Here is a 24925-nt window from a genome sequence, read left to right as displayed (position 1 = left end):
GGTATCGGGGACCCAGATTCCTTTCTGAAACTGACCCTGTGAACCCACTCAAGACAGAAAGGTGATCTGAAGGAAGTTTCCACAGCCAATCCCTGCCGGAGCCTCTGAGCACGGTTTCAAGCTTACTCTTCAATAGCACTAATATTGAGCATGGATCCTTTAAAAACTTAGCCTATAGATCGCTTGTGGTGAGGATGTGAATCTGGGGCTGGGGGTGCCTACCTGCACCCCACTCAGAGCACTCAGGTGGCTCTGGGAACAGCCCGCCCCAGGCTAACCTAGATGTGCACCGGCTGGTTCTTTCTTTCTTTTTTTTTTTTTTTTGTAGAACTAGCTCAGCTCAAAATGGGCCGAATCGGCTACTTCCACAGTGGGTGCTTGTTCACGGGACATGTAGCCATTTAATGACACAGAAACCAAGTGCCTGCTGGCCCTGAGGCCAGGGGCTAATTGTCAGTGCTGCAGGAACTGCCCAAGCAAGCCCCTGTGTGGAGAGAGACAGGTGTCTACTGGCACCTTCCTTCCTTCCTTCCTTCCTTCCTTCCTCCCTCCCTCCCTCCCCCTCCCTCCCCTCCTTCCTTCCCTCCCCCCTCCCTCCCCTCCCCTCCCTCCTTCCTTCCTTCTCTCCTTCCTTCCTCCCTCCTTCCCTCCTTTAGTCCTTTCTCCTTTCTTCCTTCTTCTTTCCTTTCTTTTTCATCTTTCTTTCTGTTTAAATCTATCTATATTTCCAAGTCCTAATTACAGGAGCACCCTTTGGAGGCAGTCCTGAACCTCCCGAATTTTGAGAGAATGTGAGTACTTGTTACACACAAAAGCCTTCATGACATGGCCCTGGCCAGTTGGCTCAGTGGTAGAGCAACGGCCCGGTGTGTGGAAGTCCCGGGTTTGATTCCCGGCCAGGGCACACAGGAGAAGCGCCCATCTGCTTCTCCACCCCTCCCCCTCTCCTTCCTCTCTGTCTCTCTCTTCCCCTCCTGCAGCCAAGGCTCCATTGGAGCAAAGTTGGCCCAGGCTCTGAGGATGGCTCTGTGGCCTCTGCCTCAGGCACTGGAATGGCTCTGGTTGCAACAGAGCAACGCCCCAGATGGGCAGAGCATCGCCCCCTGGTGGGCATGCCGGATGGATCCCGGTTGGGCACATGTGGGAGTCTGTCTCTCTGCCTCCCTCCTGCTTCTCACTTCAGAAAAATAAAATAAAAATAAAGAAAGAAAGCCTTCATGATGCTTGGCAAAGAGTAAGGTGGGTTTTATCCAGGGAGGGCTTTACTCAGGGGTCTTACCGCAGGGAGAGACTGGGCTCAACTCTGACAAGATAAGGAGAAGGGCCTTCACAAAGTCAAGGAGCAGGTGGGATCAGAGGATGGGAAATCTCTAAGAAGAAACATTAGGGCTAAGAAGGGTTTAGGGTTCAGTTGACTTGGCAGGTGGGGTATGAGAAATTTGATCCAATGTCAAAGGTGTAGAATCTTCCTGATACTGACCCAGCAGGACTCTTGCTAAAATTGGACCAAATGGGTCAATGATAGAGCCCAAGGGTCTGGCCTTCTCAGAAGGAGTTCTCAGAGGAGCCTGGCTGGCTTGGTCTGGGGGCATCCGTCAGAGCCCTGACACATGGCCCCGGAAGGCTCACGGTCTGCGGGGCTGGTCGTTCCATGTGGCCTGCAACGTTGTTCCTGTCTGGTCAGAGAAATTGCACTGGACCATGGTTAAAAACGGCCAGGCAGGTTTTATGTGAACTGCCGAGGTAGTGGGGAGCTGTCACTGCAGATCTGAGCTCAGCTCTGAGTACCAGGCCACCGGGGGTTACCGCCCATGGGCGGAGCGAGGGACTCCGTGGGTAGAAGGTCCCTAACAACAACTTGATTAGAAACCAAAGGTGGGGAGGAGGGATTTGATTAGTCAAGGGTCAGGGAGGTTCTTGTGAAACTGGCTTAGCAGGGCCCCCTCTCAGAGTGGACTCAGCAGGGTTCTCTGACAGGCTGGCCAGTGGGATGGCTGAGGATATGGCCTCGGCTGGTGGAGGGCTCGCGGAGTCTGACTCGAGTTTGGTCAAGGAGGGAGTGCCGTCACACCTGTCCCAGGAACTCTGGTCTGACCAGCCACCTGTGCCCTCCAGACTCTTGGGTTGACCGGTGTCCTCAGGAAAGAACAGGAAGTTTGCTTCAGGAGCTGGACTTTCCCCCAGCCTCATGAGAAGGCCCCAGCACAGATGGTATCTTTCTCTCGGGTGATTTGGGAAACCCAGAGAGCAGAGTTTTAGGCTCAGCTTGGGGTTCCAGATACACACCGCCGTAGACAGAAGGGTGGCCGTGGCAGGGGACGCAGCGAACATGATGGCAAGAGAGCTACCCGGGGCAGAATGCGCAGGGACCGGGGGGCTCCGTGGGCCTCAGCAGTGGGAGTGGACCTTCACCCGGAGCTCATGCCTCTCCCTGACCTTCTCAGGCCCCACCCTGATCCAACCATCGCTGGTCAGGAGGCCAGACTGGGTGTTACTAACAGGGCTGGGATCCATCCAGCCTTGTGGGTACCTGGCTGGCCGGACAGCTGGCCCAGAAGGATGAGACAGATGTTCCAAAGGCATAATAAGTCCACTCATGGCTTCTCGTGTGAGAGGGGCCGTAGAGGCCGTTTCATCCAGCCTCTTCCGGCATCTGGTGTCTGAGACCCCGCCCCTTCCTCCCCACGTTTCATCCAGCCTCTTCCGGCATCTGGTGTCTGAGACCCCGCCCCCTCCTTCCCAGTTTCATCCAGCCTCTTCCGGCATCTGGTGTCTGAGACCCCGCCCCCTCCTTCCCATGCAGGAGGCCGGCTGAGTCCATAAGAAACCCCGAGGGCAGGGGACCCACATGTGATGCGCACATGGCTGGGGTTGGGAAACAGCTGATCGGTCATATTGAACCAAAATAAAATAAACTAATTTATTTTTTTAAATCTGTATTGAGTAGGCCAAGGGGCCCCAGGAAGGATTTTCAGGTTCCTGGGATGTGTGATCTGGCCCACGTGAACGGTGATGTTTCAGGCAGGAGGTGGCCTGGGCCTCGGCCGGGGCAGGGAGACCAGGACCAGCGGCATGCTGGGAAATGACTGAGGCACAGGCGGCCGGGATGAGGGAGATGCTGGTGATGTTTCTGGGCAGAGAGACGGTGCCAACGTGAACAAGGTAGGGGGTTGGGGACCCAGGTGTTTTCTGGGGCCAAGGGGTGGTGGTGTTGGTGGGAGGGCCCTGAATTTGTGAGGTCTGGAGGCTCTGCGTGCGAGAGGCCATCGGCCTGCCATGTCCACATGTCAAGGAAGCAGCTAGGAAGTTAGTTGTTGAGATCAGAGACGGTCAGGGTCACGGAGCTTGAGATGATCATCGTTGACAGGTGATCCTAGGAGCAACCATGTGAACAGCTGAAGTGAGTACAGGAGAGACCATGGGAGCAGAGAAAGAGTGGGGACACCCCCTGGGCAACCCGCACACAGGTGGAGGGGAGAGTGCGTCCCGGGAACAGCAGACCCGGAGTCAGGATGTTTTCCTCAAGTTGAGGTTTTTCACACCCGGGTGACCGGCCCTCAGCTTGGGAAAATCTTCCCACTCCTCGATGTCTTTTTTTTTCTGAGACGATGGTGGATGAAGGTACCCGATCTCTAACAGGGGCTGCTGCCAAGGTCGGTCATGTGGGTGGTCAGGCTCCGTTGTAGAAGCTACAGCCATGGGGTGTTTGGCCCAAACAGGGGTTCGGAGTGCTCATGCAGGAAATCCGAAGCGAATGTCGCCTCTGGGTTTCCACCTTTGGTGCCTTCGCTGCACACAGTGCACCATTCACGGACCTGGGCACTGGGAATTCCAGGACTGCAGGGGCGGCTGAGGGGTGGTGGTTTCTGAGGGTGAAATTGTCCTCTTGTCAAGGCCTGGGAAATCTGCTGGCCCCATGAAAACTTTCAGTGTTCCATGATGAATAGGATCTGATCACCGAGAGAGAGAGAGAGAGAGAGAGAGAGAGAGAGAGAGAGAGAGAGAGAGAGACGGGGGGGGAGGGGAATGTCAGGAGGGTGACTGCTTCTGCCCGAGAGCGCACATCTGTTTTCAGAATCAGGGAATAGGGAGGAAGGCCTTTTCCAGTTTCCGTCCGGCGTGTTGTGGAAGGGATTCCATCGACTGTTTCCCTGGCGCTGCGCTACCTGACTGCCGACTGACTAACCAGGAAGTCTTGATCTAAGAATTCAGCCGTCATTAGCCGAGCCAGGTGCCTTGTTAAGCCATTTCTGGGAGAAATCAGCGAGGGGAAGTGCGCATAGAGCGAACCGATGAAGGTCGCGGGGCATTTTTAATGACGGCATTCTCCCTGCTGTGGAAGGAAGGTGGGGACAGCAGCACACGGCTGGCTGTCTCCCTCCTCATCAATTAAGCCCGACCTTTACAACTGGCAGTTTCTAAAGGGTGGGCCTTTGATTGATGAGTGGGATGAAGTAATTATATTTCACTTCGAACTTTAGTGGGATCGTTGGTTTCTTCCCGCTTTGGCGAGGGCGGGGATTTGCCGCCTGCCCAACCACCGTTCGGGTTTCATTCTTAGGGAGCCAGTCACCCTGATCAAACACACGCCCTTGACCAGGCTTCCAGGAAGATTATCCCCTTATCCCTTAACGCCCCCCCCCCCCCCATGGATGTATTTCTCTTCTCTCCCAGAAGTCGTCTGTAGTTGTGGCTTCCATGTGAACAGGAAGCCATGGGACAGACACCTTATTTCTCCATTTCCGTTTCCTGGAAAACCTGGTTATTACGAGGACTTGAATGGTTGGAGTTGAAACAGGTGAATTTATTTTTTAATATTGAATCCATTTTGATGGTACGGCACACTCCTGTCCCTCGTTTTTACAGACTCCTCTGTGTCCGTGAGGAGACATTCGTTATCCCTTGCACACGCTGTTGTAAGAGTGTCTTGAATCAAGGCAACTTCTCTGGTCAAAAGTCACCCCCGTGGTCAGTGGGCAAAGCTCATTTCCTGGGCCCCTCTGACTCCACGCCCGCCGTGGAGATGCCCAAGGAGGCCACTGCTGTCGGGTTCTGTTGGGGACGTCCTTCCTTCTGTCAGACACATGTCATTCCGCAGTCATGGCCTTCCCAGCCTTGCCTTCCTGCCCTGGTGACCTGTCTTTTCTTTTCTTTTTTTTTTTTTTCTTCCTTCAAGACTGTGGGCTCAGAAGACAAGGACCTTGTCTCACTCATCTCTAGGTTCCCAAGGTCAGGGACTGGCACTCGGAGACTGTTGACTAGAGCGAACAGCATTATCTGGAAGAAGGAGCTAAGAGGAATAGATTCTGTGTTCCAGGGGTCTCACATGACTCTCCAGAGAGAGCCCCAGAGCAGCTGGGGGCCGGTCAGGTGGCAGCTGTTGAGAGCCTATCAGGCAAAGAGCTGCCTTTGAGTTTTCCTGACGATGTTCTTTCAAGCGCTTCCTGTCCTGTCACTCAGCTTCCTGTGCTGCGAGGGACAGCAGCTTCCACCCAGCTGGCTCCTGGGGGTCTGATGGTGCTCACTCTGCCCCGTGTCCACCCTGCTCTGCAAGAGGGGAGGGGGGGAGGGCAGCACACCTCCTCTGACCGCCGGGGAAGAAGGAACGTTCACGCCTGCGTCCTGGGCGAGCCGTGGAAACATGTTGGCCTCTGTCGTGCCTACTTGTGCACGTAGGGTGACATTGGAAAGAAAATAGCCTAGGCGACCTCTGTCGCGGAAGCACGTGACCGTCCTCGTTTGCTATCTGATGAATAACCGCTACGCCCACCTCCCTCCCCTGAATTCTGCTCAGCAGCTGCCTGGGTCCTGACCCTCAATTTTCCTGCAATCACCCATAAACAGTACAATGAGCAACCCCCCCTCCCCCACTGCCTTGCACGAGTTCCTGCCTCTAGCTTCGTCTTTGCCCATCACCTGCTACATAATCTAATTTTAAAAATAATTGGGAAAATAATGAGCACAGCGCCCAGCTGCCGTTTTCCCGGTCTGTGTTGCTTTATGTCTGTAAGAAATGCATCTGGCCAGATTGAACGACTTCCTCTCAGAGCCATGAAGGCTCGGCCAGGGCCTCCTAGGCCCTGAGGGACAGGAAGGGACCTCAGCCCGGTGAGGAAATTAGAGGCCGCCTGTCCAGGGGACTGCTCGCTGAGTCTCATCCTGCAAAAGGAGGAATGAGGGGACCCACCCAGACTTTCACTTCTCTTTCCCCTGAGTGTGGGAGCCCTTCTGCCCCTCCTGGGTACCAGGGAAGGCATCTTTGGGCATCAGTATCTTGACCTGAGCAAAGGGACCAGGTCTGAGAGACAGGCCCCGGGCCTCGTGGTTTTTGCCGGGAAGGAGCGTTTTGAAGAAATGTTACGGAGAACCCCGAGTCCCACGTCTGCGCAGCGATCCTGGGCCTTCCAGAACCGAGACGAGGTGTTACTGATCCCAGCAGAAGAAAATGTCCCTGCGTAGCTGGTCATTCCCAAGTGGAAGAGAGCCTCTGATCACTCGTGCAGACGGAGATGGAGACAAAGATGGAGACAGGGCTGGCTATTGGCCCCCCCGGGCGGGCCTGCAGCCCCGAGTTTATGGGTGTGGAGCCCCGGCGTCGTCACCTGCATTCCTGTGGTCTTCTGGAGATGGTGGTGTCATTAGGAGGTAAACGTGGCCGTCATTCCGTCACCCCCGAGGGTTACTCAGCATAAAGCTCTCCTATAAAGGTCTGTTTCCACCCTCCTCTTCATCCTCTTGGTGAGCGAGGGGTTCCTGCCCTGGGTATGGGGCCGGCCATACACACAGTGCCCGCTACTGGCCCCGTGAATCAGCAGCCGTGGACGGGTCACATACAGTCACAGCCCCAGGGCGGAGGACACCGCCTGCCATGTACAGGGTCACGGGAGGACTGCACTAGACATCTGAGGTCAGAACTGCTGTCCCGTCTCAGGTGGCACTGCCGTCCACCTGGTTGGCCAGGCTGGAAACCTAGCACTCTGTCGGCCTCTCCATCACTCACCTGTCCCACGTGTGACCGCGGCCCTCGGCCCTCCGATTTACCTTCTAATGGTCTCTGGGACCCATGCTCTCCTCTCCACCCCTGCCATCAGCTTGGCCTGGACGGCGGCCCCATCCCGGGCTTTCTCTGCCTGCTGTCCACCTTCAGCCAGGAGGAGCCGTTGAGGCTGGGCTATCCCCTCCTTAAAGCCTCTCCGTGTCTTTCAATGGCTCTCAGAACAAAGACAGTCCTTCTCTGTCTGAAAGGCCCTGGGGGCCTTGGTTTCTGGCTCTTTCTACCTCCCTCTCCCTCTCTCTGGTCACTCCTGCCCTGGACGGGCTCTGGTGAGGAGGGAACCCTACACACACCGGCCCCTTTCCTTAGGCTCTGCACCCACCCACCCCTTTCCCCCGAGCAATCTCAGCTTATCCTGCAGACGCTCCTGCATCTGCTCCAGGGAGGCCATCCCTGACCCTCAGACCAGCCCCACCCAGAACCGAGGGCCCTTCCTCTCCTTCACCACACTTGTTACAATCATGTCCTGCTTATTTTGACGTGACAAATATCTGTTCCGCCATCCAGACTGGAAGCTGCACCAGAGCTTGCGTTTTGCTTGTCCACCCCTGAACCAGGCTTCGATGGTCCCCCAACACCTGGGTGGGGTGGAGGGGGACATGAGCTGGCTGGTTGGAGGGAGGAGCTAAGTCCTGGGCAGGGCCTGGAGAGCCACGGGGGACAGGAGGGCATGTGGCCAGGACATCAAGAGGACTTTGAGGTGATGCCCCGAGATGCTGGGTATGTGGTTCCCGTCTGCTCTTCCTTCTCCCACTGCCCTGAACTGATCTGACCCTGTCTTCTGACCGTGGCCTGTACATCTCCTTCCTCTGACGTCGTCAGCCTCTCTCCTCCCAGGGTGGCCTGCCCCGAAGCCACCGGCCCCAGCCTGCGCACAGGTCCAACTCGGGCTTATCCCTGACCGTGAGTGTGATGTCGGGCTGCTTTAGACTACACAGGTGGATTGACCACAGCTTCCTTCCTTGATATTTGTTAGTTGTATATCAAGAGCTTCACCCCCCACCACCACCAAGAGAAAGATAACACTTACAGATAATCGTTGGAAGTCACATGCTCCTTCCAGAGGTTGCAGATGACTGGGGCAAGGCTGCAGCAGAAGGCCGGCGTGCAGACTCCGGCCGGCCCTGCCAGGCGGGACGCTGCAGGTTTGGGTGAAACGCCGTTAATCGGGCGTGGAGAGAAGAGGCCGGCAAGCACGGGTGTGGCTTTGTTCAGAATCACTTCGGCACCCGGCCGCCATCATCTAAAGAAAAGATTGTTGTGAAACAGAAGTGTGTGAAAAGAAAAGAAGCAACAACAATGGGAAGTGAGACATGGAATTCCATGTCTTTTGGAAGCTTCTGCTGTTATCTGCGGTACGGGTCATCTGCATGTCCAGTTTCCTTGCACGAAAGACGTGTGCCTTGGAAGCTGTGATGTCACTGGGCCGGGGGGGGGATGGGGACCCTGAGCAAAGCCACCCCCTCCCTTAGGGACACTGTCTGCCCTCCCCGCATAGCTTCCATCCTGGTAATAAAAACGCCCTCGCTGACCATGAGGCCGTCCTGGTAAAGCGTATTCTTCTGGACAAATTGTCTCCTGACCTCGCTTTCTGAAGGTGGTCTCTCCCTGTGAGCGTGATGGCGTGTTGACAAGGTGTCCCTGGCTCAGGGGGTGAAGTTTGGGGGTCTGGGGGATCTCATTGTGACCATGAGGGGTCAGCCCAGGGAAGTGGGGGCCCCTGCCTTCTCCCGGCGTCCGAGGGAGGGCCGTGACCCCTGGGGTCTTGGGGAAAACTGTCCCTGTGTTCCAGCAGAGGACAGCACGAAGGTCCGGCTTCTCTTCTTTTTTTTTTTTTTTTTTTCATTTTTTTTTTTCTGAAGCTGGAAACAGGGAGAGACAGACAGACTCCCGCATGCGCCTGACCGGGATCCACCCGGCACGCCCACCAGGAGCGATGCTCTGCCCACCAGGGGGCGTTGCTCTGCCCATCCTGGGCGTCGCCATGTTGCGACCAGAGCCACTCTAGCGCCTGGGGCAGAGGCCACAGAGCCATCCCCAGCGCCCGGGCCATCTTTGCTCCAGTGGAGCCTTGGCTGTGGGAGGGGAAGAGAGAGACAGAGAGGAAAGCGCGGCGGAGGGGTGGAGAAGCAAATGGGCGCTTCTCCTGTGTGCCCTGGCTGGGAATCGAACCCGGGTCCTCCGCACGCTAGGCCGACGCCGGCTTCTCTTCTTGAAGTGACCTTGGCTTCGTGTCCGACGCTGACCTCGGGCGCATGAGAGGACTGTATGTTAATATAACCTTCCAGAACGTTCTCCCCTCTGCTTGGTGACAACCCGGCTCTCTGACCTCTGTGCTGAGGGCGAGGTCCTGAATCTTATTTTATGAGCTGTAGCTGGGACGTTTCCATTTCCCACCAACGACCTTGACTGCTGAGGGCAGTGTTTCCTTAGAGCCGTGGCTATGATTTTTCGATGGAGGTCTTTCTCCATGTGGAGTCTTCTGGAAACCTCGTTGTGACCCAGAGAAAAGCAGAGGCGCCTGCCTGAAGGTGACCCTCTCCCCTGAGGGTTCCTGGAATCCAGTTGTGGGGGACTTGAAAGCCATTCACTCTCCACAGGGCCGAAGCGAGTACACAGCCCTCCAGAATACACATGGACTGCCCTCTCGTGGAATGCTGAGACGTCACACAATGACCCGGAGCCCCGTGGACAGAGCGGGTTGTGGCTGCGGGTGTTCCCTTTTGTCCTGGAGATGCCCCCGGCCTCCCCCGTGGTCTGCTCTGCAGTCCCTGAGTCTTGCCGATTTCAGGGCTCTGAGAATGTGCTCCTCTCAGCGCCATTGAGTTGAGCCGGGGGACGCTGCCTCAGAGTCGCGAGGGCGAAGGGCGGTTCCTGGGGCCGTGGCAGGGTGATGCAGTGGAAACACGTGTGGAAGAAACACACATGGGGGGAAACACGCATGGAAGGAAACACGCTCTGGGTTTTACCCAGAAGGTGGGAGGAAGCGAGTCTGTTGTCGGACTGTGCTTTTCACGTTCCCTTCCTGGGATGGAATAGTGTCACGTTAATGACCCTCAGCATGGTGTTTCCGTCAGCTCCTTCCGACGGGTGCCGCTGGAGTGCCAGCGTCTCACTCAGCCCCGAGTGCGGCTGTCTCTCACATCTGCATGTGCTTAACCTTGACTTGTTCTTGTTATGGGACTTGGGAGACACTCTGTGAGATGGATCAAACCTGGAGAGGGGCCGCCGAGGGGGAGGCTGGCTGGGCTCTGTCCCTGGACAGTTTGAGGACAGGTGGGGCTGGGGGTCAAGGGTCTCCTCTCCAGAGAGCTGTACCACATGACGAGTTTGGGGATGTGGATGCTGAGCGTGGAGTTCCCTGAGTGTGAATTAATATTCGGATCAGAGGCTCATGTTCCTGCCCTCGGAGACAAGACTGGAGTCGGTGTTCCGGGGCGAGATTAGGAGGAGGTTTTGGAAATTCCAGCTCTTCCCCCCAGCTCGGTCTTCAACGTCGGACAAGGAGGTTTTGGAAATTCCAGCTCTTCCCCCCAGCTCGGTCTTCAACGTCGGACAAGGAGGTTTTGGAAATTCCAGCTCTTCCCCCCAGCTCGGTCTTCAACGTCGGACAAGGAGACGGACTTCGGGAGTATCGGTTTCACCGTTTGTAACGTGGGAATAACACCGAACTTGCGTTGTCGTTCCGAGGAGTAGTTATCACGGGTAGAAAACACTCATTCTAACCACTTTTCAAAAAAATGTATTTGCGGTAAAACCTCTTACTGTGAGGTCTGCCGTTCTTCGCCGATGGTCACGAGTCCATTGTGTTCTCGGTGACCATGGGTATCGGTCAGGGGTCCCCAAACTTTTTACACAGGGGGCCAGTTCACTGTCACTCAGACCATTGGACTATAAAAAAAACTATAAACAAATCCCTATGCACACTGCACATATCTTTTTTTTTTCATTTTTCTGAAGCTGGAAACAGGGAGAGACAGTCAGACAGACTCCCACATGCGCCCGACCGGGATCCACCCGGCACGCCCACCAGGGGCAACGCTCTGCCCACCAGGGGGCGATGCTCTGCCCATCCTGGGCGTCGCCATGTTGCGACCAGAGCCACTCTAGCGCTTGGGGCAGAGGCCACAGAGCCATCCCCAGCGCCCGGGCCATCTTTGTTCCAATGGAGCCTTGGCTGTGGGAGGGGAAGAGAGAGACAGAGAGGAAGGCGCGGCGGAGGGGTGGAGAAGCAAATGGGCGCTTCTCCTGTGTGCCCTGGCCAGGAATCGAACCCGGGTCCTCCGCACGCTAGGCCGACGCTCTACCGCTGAGCCAACCGGCCAGGGCTGCACATATCTTATTTTAAAGTAAAAAAACAAAACGGGAACAAATACAATATTTAAAATAAAGAACAAGTAAATTTGAATCAACAAATTAACCAGTATTTCAATGGGGACTATGCTCCTCTCACTGACCACCAATGAAAGAGGTACCCCTTCAGGAAGTGCGGTGGGGGCCGGATAAATGGCCTCAGGGGGCCGCATGTGGCCCGCGGGCCGTAGTTTGGGGACCCCTGGGGTAGGTTGTCCGTATCACAGATCCATGGTGCGTTCATTTCTCCGAATTGAAAGTGTGCGCCCACTGAGGGGCAGTCCCCACCCCCTCCAGCCCCGGGGGCCATCACTGCTCCAGTCTTTTTTTTTTTTTTTTTTTTCTGAAGCTGGAAACGGGGAGAGACAGTCAGACAGACTCCTGCATGCGCCTGACCGGGATCCACCCAGCACACCCACCAGGGGGCGACACTCTGCCCACCAGGGGGCGATGCTCCGCCCCTCCGGGGCGTCGCTCTGTCGCGACCAGAGCCACTCTAGTGCCTGGGGCAGAGGCCAAGGAGCCATCCCCAGCTCCCGGGCCTTGGCTGCGGGAGGGGAAGAGAGAGACAGAGAGGAAGGAGAGGGGGAGGGGTGGAGAAGAAGATGGGCGCTTCTCCTGTGTGACCTGGCCGGGAATTGAACCCGGGACTTCTGCACACCAGGCCGACGCTCTACCACTGAGCCAACTGGCCAGGGCCCCGCTCCAGTCTTTGTCTATGAATTTGACCATTGTAGACACCTCGGACACGCGGGCTCAGGCTGTGTTTGTCCTTCTGTGACTGGCTTCTGCTTGGACACCCGCTGCTGGGGTCCTGGTGTTCATGTCGCCTGCCCTCCACGTTGATCCCTCTCTGTCCAGCTCACTGCGTGAGGGAGGTGCTGAGATCTCAGAGGCCCGGAAGGCAGAGGTTGGGACGGTCAGCCACTCCCACCATTTACTGAGAACTTACCGTGTGCTCGGGAGCTGTTCTGGGTACAGGGATGAAGCTGTCCTCCTGAAATCCACATCCTAGAGGTTCAGGATGTGCAGCAAATGGACAAGGAAGCAGAGTCGCTGCAACCAGGGCCGTGGTTGGCAAACTGCGGCTCGCGAGCCACACACGGCCCTTCGGCCCCTGGAGCGCGGCTCTTCCACAAAACACCACGTGCGGGCGCTGCCTTGATAAGGAACGTACCTGACTATATAGCTGAAGTTTAAAAAATTTGGCTCTCAAAAGAAATTCCGATCGTTGTACTGTTGATATTTGGCTCTGCTGACTCATGAGTTTGCCGACCTCTGGACTAGGAGATGCCAGAGGGACACAGAGAGGGGCACCTGCTTCAGGCCAGGCAGCTGGAAAGGGAAGTCGCCGCCCCAGGAGCTGGAACAGGGGCTTACTTCAGAGAGAGGGGGCACAGGATGTGCGGAGGCCCTGAGTCAGGGAAGAGCTGCACACTCCCAGGAACTCAGAGGAAACACGGCTTGATCGTGCAAGGAGGCAGGCAGTGGTGCGAACACCCAGGGTGTGAAAGAAGGAGGCTACAGGGTGCCTTTTGCTTTGCGAGGAGACGAGGTGTGTTTGTTTAAGAAACAGGATACAAAATGACAAGCACAGACCTGTTCGGGTCCCTGCTAGCGGCGCAGAGGAGGGGCCTAGAGCTCTAGTTTCTCTTTCTAACCTGGGGTCCCCCTTGATGGTCAGAATGGAGCGAATGAAATGACAAGGGAGTGGTGACCAGTGGTGGCCTCAGAGAAGCGGAGGCGCTCAGATGCAGGTTGGAAATCGTGTTGTGTCCCAAGATTTGCTCAAGGACGGGATGTGGGTAGCAAGGGAGAGAAGGCGTTGAGGATGACGTCACCTGCAGCATCTCCTCTTGTCCCCTCGAGCCCCCGGAAGTGGATCGATGGGAACTCGGAGGTTTAGTAACCTGCCCAGGTGTCAGGACCACGCAGTGTCACGTCTGAGCCTGGCAGGGCTGCTTGGAAGCGGCCATCTGTGCCACGGTCACCATGTGCTTCCTGGGGGCCGCGGAGCCAGCGGTCACACACAGGCATGCCCGGGGCCCATCAGAGGGACGTGAGAACGAGGCTCTGCCCTTCTCCCTCCACTTCTCTGTCCTCACTCTGTGTCCTCCCTCCCATGGCTGACTCTCGCCATGCCAACCCCAGGTCCCTCTGCAGCATCTGAGCCCCGCCTGGGCCATCTCATCCGAGACAGTCCCCCGTCCTCCTCCTTGGCCTCCTCCTGCTCAGGTCATCCCCAGCGTGACCTCACTGGGACCACACTGGGCCTCTTCTCCAGCATCTCTGGGGCTCAGGACACGGTAGGCATCCAGTGAAGTGTGGTCAAATAATGATTTTTTTTTCTTTTCTTTTTTTTTTTTTTGTATTTTTCTGAAGCTAGAAACGGGGAGAGAGAGTCAGACAGACTCCCGCATGCGCCTTACCAGGATCCACCTGGCACGCCCACCAGGGGGCGATGCTCTGCCCCTCCGGGGCGTTGCTCTGCCGCGACCAGAGCCACTCTAGCGCCTGGGACAGAGGCCAAGGAGCCATCCCCAGCGCCCGGGCCATCTTTGCTCCAATGGAGCCTTGGCTGCAGGAGGGGAAGAGAGAGACAGAGAGGAAGAGGGGGGGTGGAGAAGCAAATGGGCGCTTCTCCTATGTGCCCTGGCCGGGAATCGAACCCGGGTCCCCCGCACGCCAGGCCGACGCTCTACCGCTGAGCCAACCGGCCAGGGCCTGATGATTTTTAACGTAAAGACAGGCTGGTCATGTGCATGGGCTCCAGGGATTCGATCTGTGTGGCCCGTTTTCTTATTAAATATATATTAAAATGGGGACAGCAATAGTCTCTGCACCATACGGTGACTGAGGAGATTAAGCAAGGTCACTCTGGCCCCGGGTCAGGGCAGAAGGCATTCATGGACAGTTGCTATTTTTATTACCTCTATGTTAAGAAGAAAGTTGAACAATGCTACATAGTTCGTGTCAGCTACAAACAAGGAGTATATGCACGTTAAAAGAAAAGTTGGTGAGTGAGGGAGGAAGGCTCTCTCTCGGCGCCGTCCACGGGCAATCTTTGGGGTCCGAGACCCTGCCTCCCCTCTCACCTTTCCCTGCCGCTGGCATCTCTCGAACCCCACACCGCCCGGCTGTGGCCCTGCGCAGAGCTTTGCGGGGCTGGTGGCTCTACTCCTTAGTTAATACCAAATATGCGGACTTACTACCAGGCAGCGTGTCGCGTCCCTGTGGAATACACGTGGGGCCCGGTCACTGACAAGCCATTATTCTCCAGGTGCTTCTCCTCCCTGGAAAGCATCCGTCTTTCCAATACATTCAACTGAAAATTTAAATATGTGCAACTGAAAAATTCCTCTGCGGACCTTTCCCGTTTCAAGAGCCTGCATGCTGAGAACAGAGGCCCCTCGGAGGTCTGCATCTGCTGGGCGGCTGGGAGCGCCTGTCCCACCTGCCTCTCGCCTGTCCCACCTGCCTCTCGCATGTCCCACCTGCCTCTCGCATGTCCCACCTGCCTCTCGCATGTCCCACCTGCCTCTCGCATGTCCCACCTGCCTCTCGCCTGTCGCACCTGCCTCTCGCCTGTCCCACCTGCCTCTCGCATGTCCCACCTGCCTCTCGCCTGTCGCACCTGCCTCTCGCCTGTCCCACCTGCCTCTCGCCTGTCCCACCTGCCTCTCGCATGTCCCACCTGCCTCTCGCATGTCCCACCTGCCTCTCGCATGTCCCACCTGCCTCTCGCATGTCCCACCTGCCTCTCGCATGTCCCACCTGCCTCTCGCCTGTCCCACCTGCCTCTCGCCTGTCGCACCTGCCTCTCGCCTGTCCCACCTGCCTCTCGCATGTCCCACCTGCCTCTCGCATGTCCCACCTGCCTCTCGCCTGTCCCACCTGCCTCTCGCATGTCCCACCTGCCTCTCGCATGTCCGAGTGGGCTTTCCCCCAGGATGGGGGGTTGCTGAGCATGAAGCCAGGCGGGGCCCCAGTGGAGGTTGAGGAGGGTCGGCGCCGGCCAGATGTCTCCCCTTCTTTTAGAGGGGGCCCATCAGACGCTGCTCATCAGAAAGTGTTGCCGGTGTGGGGGGGTCTGTCTCCATCATCCTATAAGCAAGGATACGGGTGGGGGGCACCTCGTTCCCTCGCCGAAGAAAGATGGAATTAGCATTGGAGAAGCTGTCATCCTAAGTCGCCACCCTTCACGGTGAATGCAGGAAGAGATCGGCGGTGGCACACTCATGCCACCTGACATCAGCCTTCATCATTCCTGAGTAGAGCCCGAAATGCCACATCGGAAGGCTGCCTCTGCTCCCAAGCCTGGGGAGGATGTCACTGTAGGGAACACTGGCTTGTGTTTGGAATCTTAATGTCCACCTTGGCAGTGTCACAAGGACTCCTATTAAAACCCCAGAGAGCAGGGTGAGTGGTGGGGTAGAGCAGGGGCAGGCGCCAGGGACTGCCGCTGTGCGGTCGGGGGGATGCATGGAAGTGGTCACCGCCTGGCCCCTCCGGGGGGACGCATGGAAGTGGTCACCGCCTGGCCCCTCCGGGGGGACGCATGGAAGTGGTCACCGCCTGGCCCCTCCGTGTGGACTGGGGTCACCAGGGGTGCTCCCAGCGACGAGCGAGGTGGAGAGTGGGCGGTCAGGAGCAGGTAAGCCTGGTCTTAGGGCAGCTGCAAGAAGTGGATAAAGGACAGGAAAGTGATGTCACGTGGCCAAGGAGACACTCGACTTAGGAGTGGTAACTGCCAAGTACTGAGAACTGTCCACTTGGCAAAGTCAGCCCCAAATGACTTATTATTGAACTGTTCTCAGTCCCAGAGGCAGGAGCCAGTAAAACGCCCCTTGAGACTGACCTCTATCTAGCAAGATCAGCATCCCTCCCCTTGGCTCCGTGCTCCCAGTGACAGTCGAACGCAGGCTGAGGGCTCATTGAGAGTGCTAGAATTCTCCACAAATCAGGAACTGGGGAAAGAATGACTAACAGAGCATCCAATTGCCCAACATCATTCTTTTCCTCCCTCCCTCCCTCCCTCCCTCTCTCCCTCCCTCCTTCCCTCCCTCCCTCCCTCTCTCCTTCCCCCCTTCTTTCCCTCTCTCCCTTTCTTTCTTCCATTTATTCACCCAACCTTTTATCTATCCATCTACTAATCGATTCATCCATCCATCCATCCATCCATCCACCCACCCAACACCTAATAGGTGCCTCCTTGAGAATGGCCCCGAAAATACATACATAATTAAGACATAGACCTTGGCATTTTGAATTTACCACAACAAATAAACATTTGGAGACCCCAAGAATATTAAAGCCAAAGAGATCTTTAAAGACCTTGTCTTGTTGACCAGTAAGAAAACCGAGTCACAGAGCCAATGAGCGACCCAACCAGGTGGGTCTAGAACCCAGGCCCCCTATCTGCCAGGTGAAGGAGTTTGCACACCCTGCACTGAGGAGCCCACCTTCCGGATGAGAAGAAACTCAGGCTTTATGGGTGGGATATCACTTCCTGCTTTTTTCTAAGAGACATCTGCTCATTTTGATATGGAGAATGAGTTGACTTCTTATTCAGAGAATCCTGGCCTAGCATATTCGGAAATAAACCAGATATACTCGTGTTGACATGAAAATACCCTTGACCAAGCAGCTGGGGTCGGGTGTCTTTCTGTAGAAGGTGCTGGGAGAAATGAGAATGCATGACCTTGGCCAGGAGACTCCCCGTTCCTTACTTGTATCTGCCCAAACCAGGAATGAACTGCATGTGTTTTTTTTTGTTTGTTTGTTTGTTTCTGTGACAGAGACAGAGAGAGACAGATAGGGACAGACAGACAGGAAGGGAGAGAAATGAGAAGCGTCAATTCTTTGTTGTGGCTCCTTAGTTGTTCATTGATTGTTTTCTCATATGTGCCTTGACTGGGGGGCTACAGCAGACCGAGTGACCCCTTGCTCAAGCCAGCGACCTTGGGTTCAAGCTGGTGAGCTTTGCTCAAACCAGATGAGCCCACGCTCAAGCTGGTGAGCTCAGGGTTTCAAAACCTGGGTCCTCCGCATCCCAGTCCAACGCTCTATCCACTGCGCCACCTCCTGGTCAGGCCGAACTGCATGTTACTTCTTTCTAATAGTGGATCTCCCTTGACCCTATGCCAAACCTCTGGAGTTCCCGTCCTGCTTCAGGACTGGAGGCATGAGCCACGCGGAGACCGGAAGGAGGTCCGCTCTCCAGCAGGTTTCCCTTTAGGGGTCACTCCCGGTCAGTTGGATGCTCTCGCATTGCTCTTACCCACGTGGACCCGACGAGGTTTTCCTCACCGTCCACGAGGTATAATCCAGTGGAACCATTTCTCAGATATTGAAATAACCAGTTTGTCTCTATTATTATTTAAAAACAAACAAACAACAACAAAAAAAACCCCACTTCCCTTACATGGCCGTTCTGGTTTCACCAAGCTTCATTCTAATTTAATGAGATGGCTCTTGTCATGGCTGCCGAGGCTGGCACTGGACAGAAATGTCCTTGCAGACGGTCAGGGAGGAGTTTAGAGGGGTTGACCCCCAAGGACAGGCACGCTTCCACTTGGAAGTCAAGGTCACACACTCCTGGGGAAGCAATTGTCGAGTTCCCCCCTCCCCTTAACCGCCAGCGCCCGCCCACCTGGGAAGCCGGCAGCCATGACAGCACGCTGGCCCCGTGTGCCAATCCCCAGGGCTCATGTTTCTGCTCACAGCACGTTTTGGCTCTTGAACAGATCAGCACCATAGTTCAAGGATCAATCGTTACTTCTCTCTACTGATCCATTTTAATTGTGATATCAGAGCTGCAGTAATCCTTATTAAGTCGGAAGGATATCTCCGAAACCAGGGTAAATGTTTTATTTTTGTAGTAACGAGCCTCTCACCAGCGAAGCAAAGTAGGAGGCTCACCAGTCCCCAAAATGACCCCAAGCACCCATACCCGGCTTCCAGGAAAGTGGCCACGGTCAGCTGTCCAGCCAGCCCAGTGCCCTCTCGCTCCCTGCCCACCAGGACAGCTGTGGGTTCTGGGGGACACGTGGTCTCCACAGGGCAGTAGAGATGCAGGATTGGCCTGGGATAAGAGGGGTGGACACGGAGGTTGAGGCAATGGCCCAGTTTCCATTTCAACTTGGCCATAGTTCAGAGGGGAGCAGGTTATTGACTCGGAGAAGGAAGGCGTGTGAGGCCATCCACATTCTGAGACAGAACCCAGCACTCTGTGGAAAGTCTCCAATCTGCAATCCATCCACTGTTGGAATGAAAACTTGCAGTAAAGATTCTGGTGAACAAGGCAGAGAAACATGATGGTTGAATTTCAGTCCCCAAGGTCACTCCGACGATGCCCACTCGCCACTTCATTTTGTGTTGATGTCATTAGAGGAAGTCAGGAACTGCCCAGACGAGCTCAGCCCACGTAAAAGGAGTGTGCGCTGGTGGCATCCAAGGCGGGTTCCCCACCTTCCACTCCGCCCTCTGACCCTCTCTACTTTCTCAGACCACCTGCGAACCAATCAGGTGTGGGGTGGGTGGTGGAGGAACCTCACCCTGAAAGAATGCTCTATTCTGGGTTGAGTTTCCTGAAAGATGGTCCACTGGTTACCAGGTAAGCAGGATGCTAAATGCTGGGGTACTTTACGAACGCATGACTGGGTCAAGTCGGTCTGGGCAACACTGCGTTCCTGAGGTGAGCTGTGTTCTCTACTGCGGGGCTCTCAGAGCCCCCCATATGCTCACGGGCGTATCTGTGCAAATCCTGGTGCCTGTGACCTCCTCATGGTGAACGTCCTGCAGGCCGCTGTCGTGTGGAACAAGCATCAGAAAGTGGTGCTCTGGAGACAAACCCTGTCATTGACTTAAAAAAGAATCCAACATTGAGAGAAAGAGAAATTTGGATTTTTCTCCCCCTTGGTCACAAGGAAGACAGAGCAGAGCCTGGTAGTGGGCAGGGGGTTAAAGAGCAGGAGGTTGGGTTGGGGTCTCCTCTCTAGCCTGAGAGAATTGTTCCTTAGGCGAGCCAGAGAAGGCAGGTGTACCTGGAGTTTATTTCATTTATTTCCATCCACTCAGCCATAAATCTTCCTTTACTGCTGTGTCCCAGGGACTGAGATGGATTCGTGGGGGAAGGGCGGAGTGAGCGAGCATGCCCCAGAGGCCATCCTGACAAACAGTTCTCACCCTTGATGCAGACTGCTGCGCAAGGGGGACAGTTCGAGGAGCTGAAGGGAATTAGTGGAGGAACACCCCAGCCAGCCCATGAGAGGGAGAGGCCATGAGGGTGTGTGTGTGAAGCCTGGGAATGTGAAGGAACAGAGGACAAGCCAGCTAGGGGGTAGAGACAGGGCAGGGGTGGTGGGAATGGCGGTGACGGGCACGTTCAAGGGCCAGGGGGCCGGTGGGCGTGCTGGGCACCCCTGGGGATGGCAGGAGGTTCCCGTTGCTGAAATCCCAATATAAATGATAGGGTACGCGTCGATAGATGGGTGCCAATTAGAGCAAAGTCGGGGAGGGCTCTCTAAATGTTCCTAGTTATCCACATTAATCACAGACAGGGATTTTTATTAATGTCAAGACTTATTGGAAGGGCCTCGGGAACAACCATCCATAAGATTGTCAGACAGAAATAACTCAACTGGGGACTCTTATCCATGACAGATGCCACTAAAAATATATACCCCATATGTCATCGTTATCACAATAAACAGTCAACATCTATTAATTCCTTCTGCGCCCAAAGCACAGATGGCAACAATAGATGGGAGAGAACACTTGAAGCAAGTAGGACTTTGTTCAGTCCACAGATATTGACTGAGCGCAGGCCTGTCATGCGCCAAGCACCAGAGAGACGAGGCCAGTTCCGCACTGTCCCTGACCCCGAGGAGCATAAGCTCTAACCAAAGGCAGGTGACTGCTACTTTTGTCGTCTAGAGATGCGTCATGCAAGTTTATGAGAAAAAGGTTGGGACCTTGTTCTGTCGATGCCCGAAGAGAAGATGGGATTACAGAACACATAGGAAAAAATGTCAGCCTTGTTAAAATGCAAATCTTCAATGCACCTGTTAAAACTAAGCCCTGCCAGCGAGCATATAAAACTACCAAAGAAACCATTCCAGGGAGACTAGGAAAGAAACAATTCAACAGAAGGAAAACAACTCTATCCCTGAAGATGTTCATTGCAGTATTATTTATTCGAAGAAAAGTCAGAGGCAACCCAAAAGCTTGATGGTAGGAAAATTTATGGAAATTTTGAATTATTTATTTATTCATCCCTTTTCCCTCCAAGGATGGTCTCCTATTTTTCCTGACTTCCACAATGGAAAATAGGAGCGTGAACTAAGGTGGGTGGGAGGAAGGTGCCCAAAACGTGATGCTTAGGAAATACAAATAAAGTTGGGAAATTATTTCACCACTCCTTTAGTTCCAATGGACTATATTTTTGTGTTTTGTTTTATTTTTTAGCAAGACACAGTCCTGGGCATGAATCACATGGGTGATAATTGGATGACATCAAATTTTAATATGGTTTTGTTTTTTATGAATCAAAGCAGAAGCGCTAAAGTTGTCAAGCCAGTGTTAAACTGAGACAAGGATATACTAGAGAGCCCAGAGACAGGCTTACATAGGAGTGGTCACCTGATGTGTGACAGGGGCCACCGTGATGTGGGGGGGGAAACAATCGTTCTGAGTCACTTGAGAATATATATATGTATAAAAAATTAAGTTCCTGGTGGATTGTAAAATGTTTTAGCTAAATGGAAAACAACTAGATTTTAAAAGCTAACACTGGGAAATCTCTTAATAATTGTAGGGTAGATAAGCATCAAACACCAATTGTAAAGAAGAAGATGGGGTGTTTAAAAATTAAATTGAGAATTTTTGAATACTATGTAAGATAATACCAAGGCAAATCACGGAGTGTCAGAAGACAATTATGGTAGGTAGGTAGGTAGGTAGGTAGACCGATAGATCTAACAAAAGGTGTAGATGCAGTATCTAGGATATATAAAGAATTCCTATAAATCAATAAGAACAACCTAATTTTTAAAAGGGCCAAGATCCTGAACAAGCAAATATCTGAAGAGGTTCTCAAGATCATTAACCATGTGGCGGGACATGCAGGTTAGAACTGCAATGAGATCTCTCCCCCCCAGAATGGCTACAATGAATGAGATTCTGTTCAGTGTTGGAGAGGATCTGGCGCAGGTGAAGCTCACGCATGGCTTGTGGGAGTATGGGCTAGCACCCTGACCTTGGAAAACTGTTGAGCCGTCAGCTGTAAACAGCTGAACATATGCCCGCCCTGTGACCAAGTGATCCCACCCTTACATCTATGCCCAACAGAAACGTGCCCTGGGAGACAAATTTAAGAATATCCACGACAGCATTGTTTGTAATAGACATTAATGGGAATTAACCCAGAGGTCCATGGAGAGTTAATTGGGTAAATACATTGTAGCAAGGAAGAGGAACAAGCCACTGACACACACTGCAAAACGGTGTGTGCCAAGCTGAGCAGGAGAAACCACGCGCAAAGGCGTGTGTGCTTTATGCTTCATTTACATACAGTCCCCAACAGGTGAAAGGACTCCCTGGTTCTGACTGAAGCCAGAATGATTGATGTGGGGGCGGGCAACGTTGGGGGAACACATACGAGGGAGGTTCATACATTTTTTTTTAACAGTCAGAATGGTGATTTCCCAGATGTGTTCATTTCATAAAAATTATCAAGCTGTTTGTTCCTTTTTCCTGCATGTATGCAATCATATTTCAATAAAAGGGAACTGAAGTTGTTTGACTTACAGGAGAAAAGACCAGGGGTTCTTGATTCCTGCCTTAAAGCAAATACTTAGGATGTTATTTAACATACGGAGGAAGTCTGGCTTCCACCAGGTAAGTGCAAGATCAAACAAGTACTAATGGAAGCAGCAGAGAATTTGGCCAGGCAGGAAGATGGACTTGTTGAGAATAAGAATGACTCACATGCAGCAACAGTGCGTGTGTGTGTGTCTCTGTGTGTGTGTGTGTGTGTATGGGGAGAGAGGGGTGGCCTCTGTTGTAGAATCCTCAAAGAGGAAACTAACAGCGACCAAAGAGTTTCACGTCAAAGTCAGGAGCAAAGCTAGGTAGAGTGACACATTTCCTTGATTCTAAGGTGCGTGTTTTGTTACATTGCCACGTTTCTGAAACCTTAGATGCAGCATACCGTCCGCAGCACTTGGCAATACACGGTAATGTCTTTCTTTCTTAGATCCAGAAAATAACGGTGTGTCGATACTGAGACTGTAAGATTAAAAGGCACCTTCCGTTTGATGAAATATGGTAATGAGGCCCTCTTTGAGCTCCGAGATTCCCTTCCGCGCCTCGGAGGCTGAGTCCCTTCCGGAAGCGTTTTCTGTCCCTCCCCGAGGGTTGTTCCACAAGAGGGTCAAGAGGGGCCTCATCCATTATGGGCACTCAATAAATATGAAGCGTGTGCCGTGGCCTGCAGCCAGCTCTGAATAAGAACTGGCATACGTTAACATTTAATGCTCGTGACTTTTGTGCCTGATAATGTCTGTCTGTCTCTCTCTCTCTCTCTCTCTCTCTCGCTTTCTCGCTCTCTGACTGTCTAGAATCATCCACATTTGTAATGGCAAAGCCAAGGCGGGACGAAGGGAACGCTTGTGGAAGACGTTTGTCTGTAGGCACCAGGGGTGGGGGGAAGGAGCAGGAAGGGGAGCCCAGGGCATACACAAGGACGGAGGTCTTGGGAGCACAGCTCCTTGCCCTAACAACAATCACAGATGCCATTGAAGCGAATGAGGAGCCCTGTTGGGGACTGGCTCCCCTGCAGACAATGAATGGAGGGGGGCTTGCATGTCAGTGTGGGTCCCCAGCCAAAGAATGTGTTTAACCATGATGTATACACCTGACGATAAGACCCGTTCGGGCTGGAAGGGTGAAAGAGTCCTAGTTCGGCCGTGTTGACCCAGTGGATTGTCAGAATCCAAACCGGTCCCGACTGGTGGAGGGCAAGCCTCTCAGTGTGGGCATTTAGGTGGGTCATGTTGTCTTGCTGTGGGGCTTGCTCTTGCCAGTGGGCACAGGAACGTTCTGGGGAAGGGAGCAGGATCCATGCCCTGCTCCCCGACACTCCCTGCCGGAGACCCCATCGGCAGGGATGCCCCAGTTTTCTCATCTTGGGGGGGGGTACAGGCGTGCAGAGTGGTTCGGAAGGAGGCAGCCCAGTCCTGTTCAGTCATGCTCAATGTGTTTTGCAGTCTCCCCCTCTCTGGGTGATGAGAGACAGGAGGAGGTTTCTCTAGTCGTTTCGGTTTTCTGAGAGCAACCCGGTGCCCGACAGATTTAGGAAAAATCCCGTCTCGGAACTTAACTGCCCCCATGGTCTTTCCACTTCAGTTAAGCAGCTCTGGTTAAGAAAGGGAGGTGCAGGCGGCAAGAGGCCAGGTCAGTCGTGGGGGTGGCGGCCCTGCTCTGTGGGGGCACTGGAGGCCTCCGCCTCGAGGAGTTGAGGAGGGAAGGCTGACTGTTTTTTTCTTTCTGCCTGAGATTCAATTAGGAAGAGACTAGCAAAGAGCAAAGATCAAAGGTTTTGCCCTTCCAGCGGCATAAATTGCCGAGAGCCTGGCTTTCGTCGGCAGTGGCTATTAATTAGGAAGATGGATAGCCCAGACCGGAAAGGTGAGGCTCAGATACCCACAGCCCTGCCCTGACCTCTGAAGTCAAGTCAGTGGAGAAGCAGTCTCCACGTGGCTGACCGATGGAGGCTGACCCCGGAAGCTGCCAGGGTCTGCGCTGCAGGACCCCCATTGTGCCGTGCCCCCCCCCCCACCGTCTGCAGCACCTTCCAGCCTCCTGAAGTCCTCCCGCAGCCTGGCTTACGTCCCTCCTTCTCCCTGAACACAGGCCTGCCGGACGCGTGGCGTTGGGAACAGTCAGTGGGATGGTGGACTCACAGGTGAAAGATTATGTGGTGTGCGTCTCCCCCACTTCCCACCCCTATAGGCTTATCCAAGTCCTCCAGGTGAGCCCTCAAAATCTTTCCCCTAGGATGGCTAGCCGGGGGTTACCTCCTGCTCGCTGGAAGAGGGTCCCTGCAGAAACAGAAGTAATGATGGGGGCAGATGCTAGAGGATTCCGGGCAAAAGCCATCGGTTCAAGCATGAAGCAGACAGATGTAAATGCACATTGGCAGGCCGGGTGATCCCGCCCCTAGAACCGAGAAGGGACTCACAGGCTTGGAAAGAGAGCCCCTCGGACACGAGTAGCAGAGGACCGAGAGGCTGTCTGCCCCGGCAGAGCACACACACCAGCCGGGCGGTCCTGCATCTCAGCTGCCCGGCTGGTGTGCTTGTTTGTGCCCAGGGACGCTGCTCAACCCCTCCTCCCCACATCCCGCCATCCCAGAGCACAACCCCTGTCCAGTGGCCCAGGACCCTCACATGTCCCCACCATGGATGCTAAGATCTCAGGCACAAGTAGAGGTGGTGGTGCTCCGATGGGAGGTGC

At 54.4% G+C, this 24925-nt stretch overlaps 1 protein-coding gene across 2 annotated transcripts in view; it reads left to right on the top strand.

Moving 5' to 3' along the window:
* C7H10orf90 (chromosome 7 C10orf90 homolog) overlaps positions 1-24925 on the top strand; it is a 180221-nt gene that overhangs the window by 22703 nt on the left and 132593 nt on the right. The gene's annotated exons all lie outside the window — the stretch shown is intronic.

Source organism: Saccopteryx bilineata, chromosome 7 (assembly GCF_036850765.1).
Source record: "Saccopteryx bilineata isolate mSacBil1 chromosome 7, mSacBil1_pri_phased_curated, whole genome shotgun sequence".
Lineage (NCBI taxonomy): Eukaryota > Metazoa > Chordata > Mammalia > Chiroptera > Emballonuridae > Saccopteryx > Saccopteryx bilineata.
The sequence above is the reverse complement of the archived record's forward strand: the minus strand, read 5'-3'. Positions and strand labels throughout refer to the sequence as shown.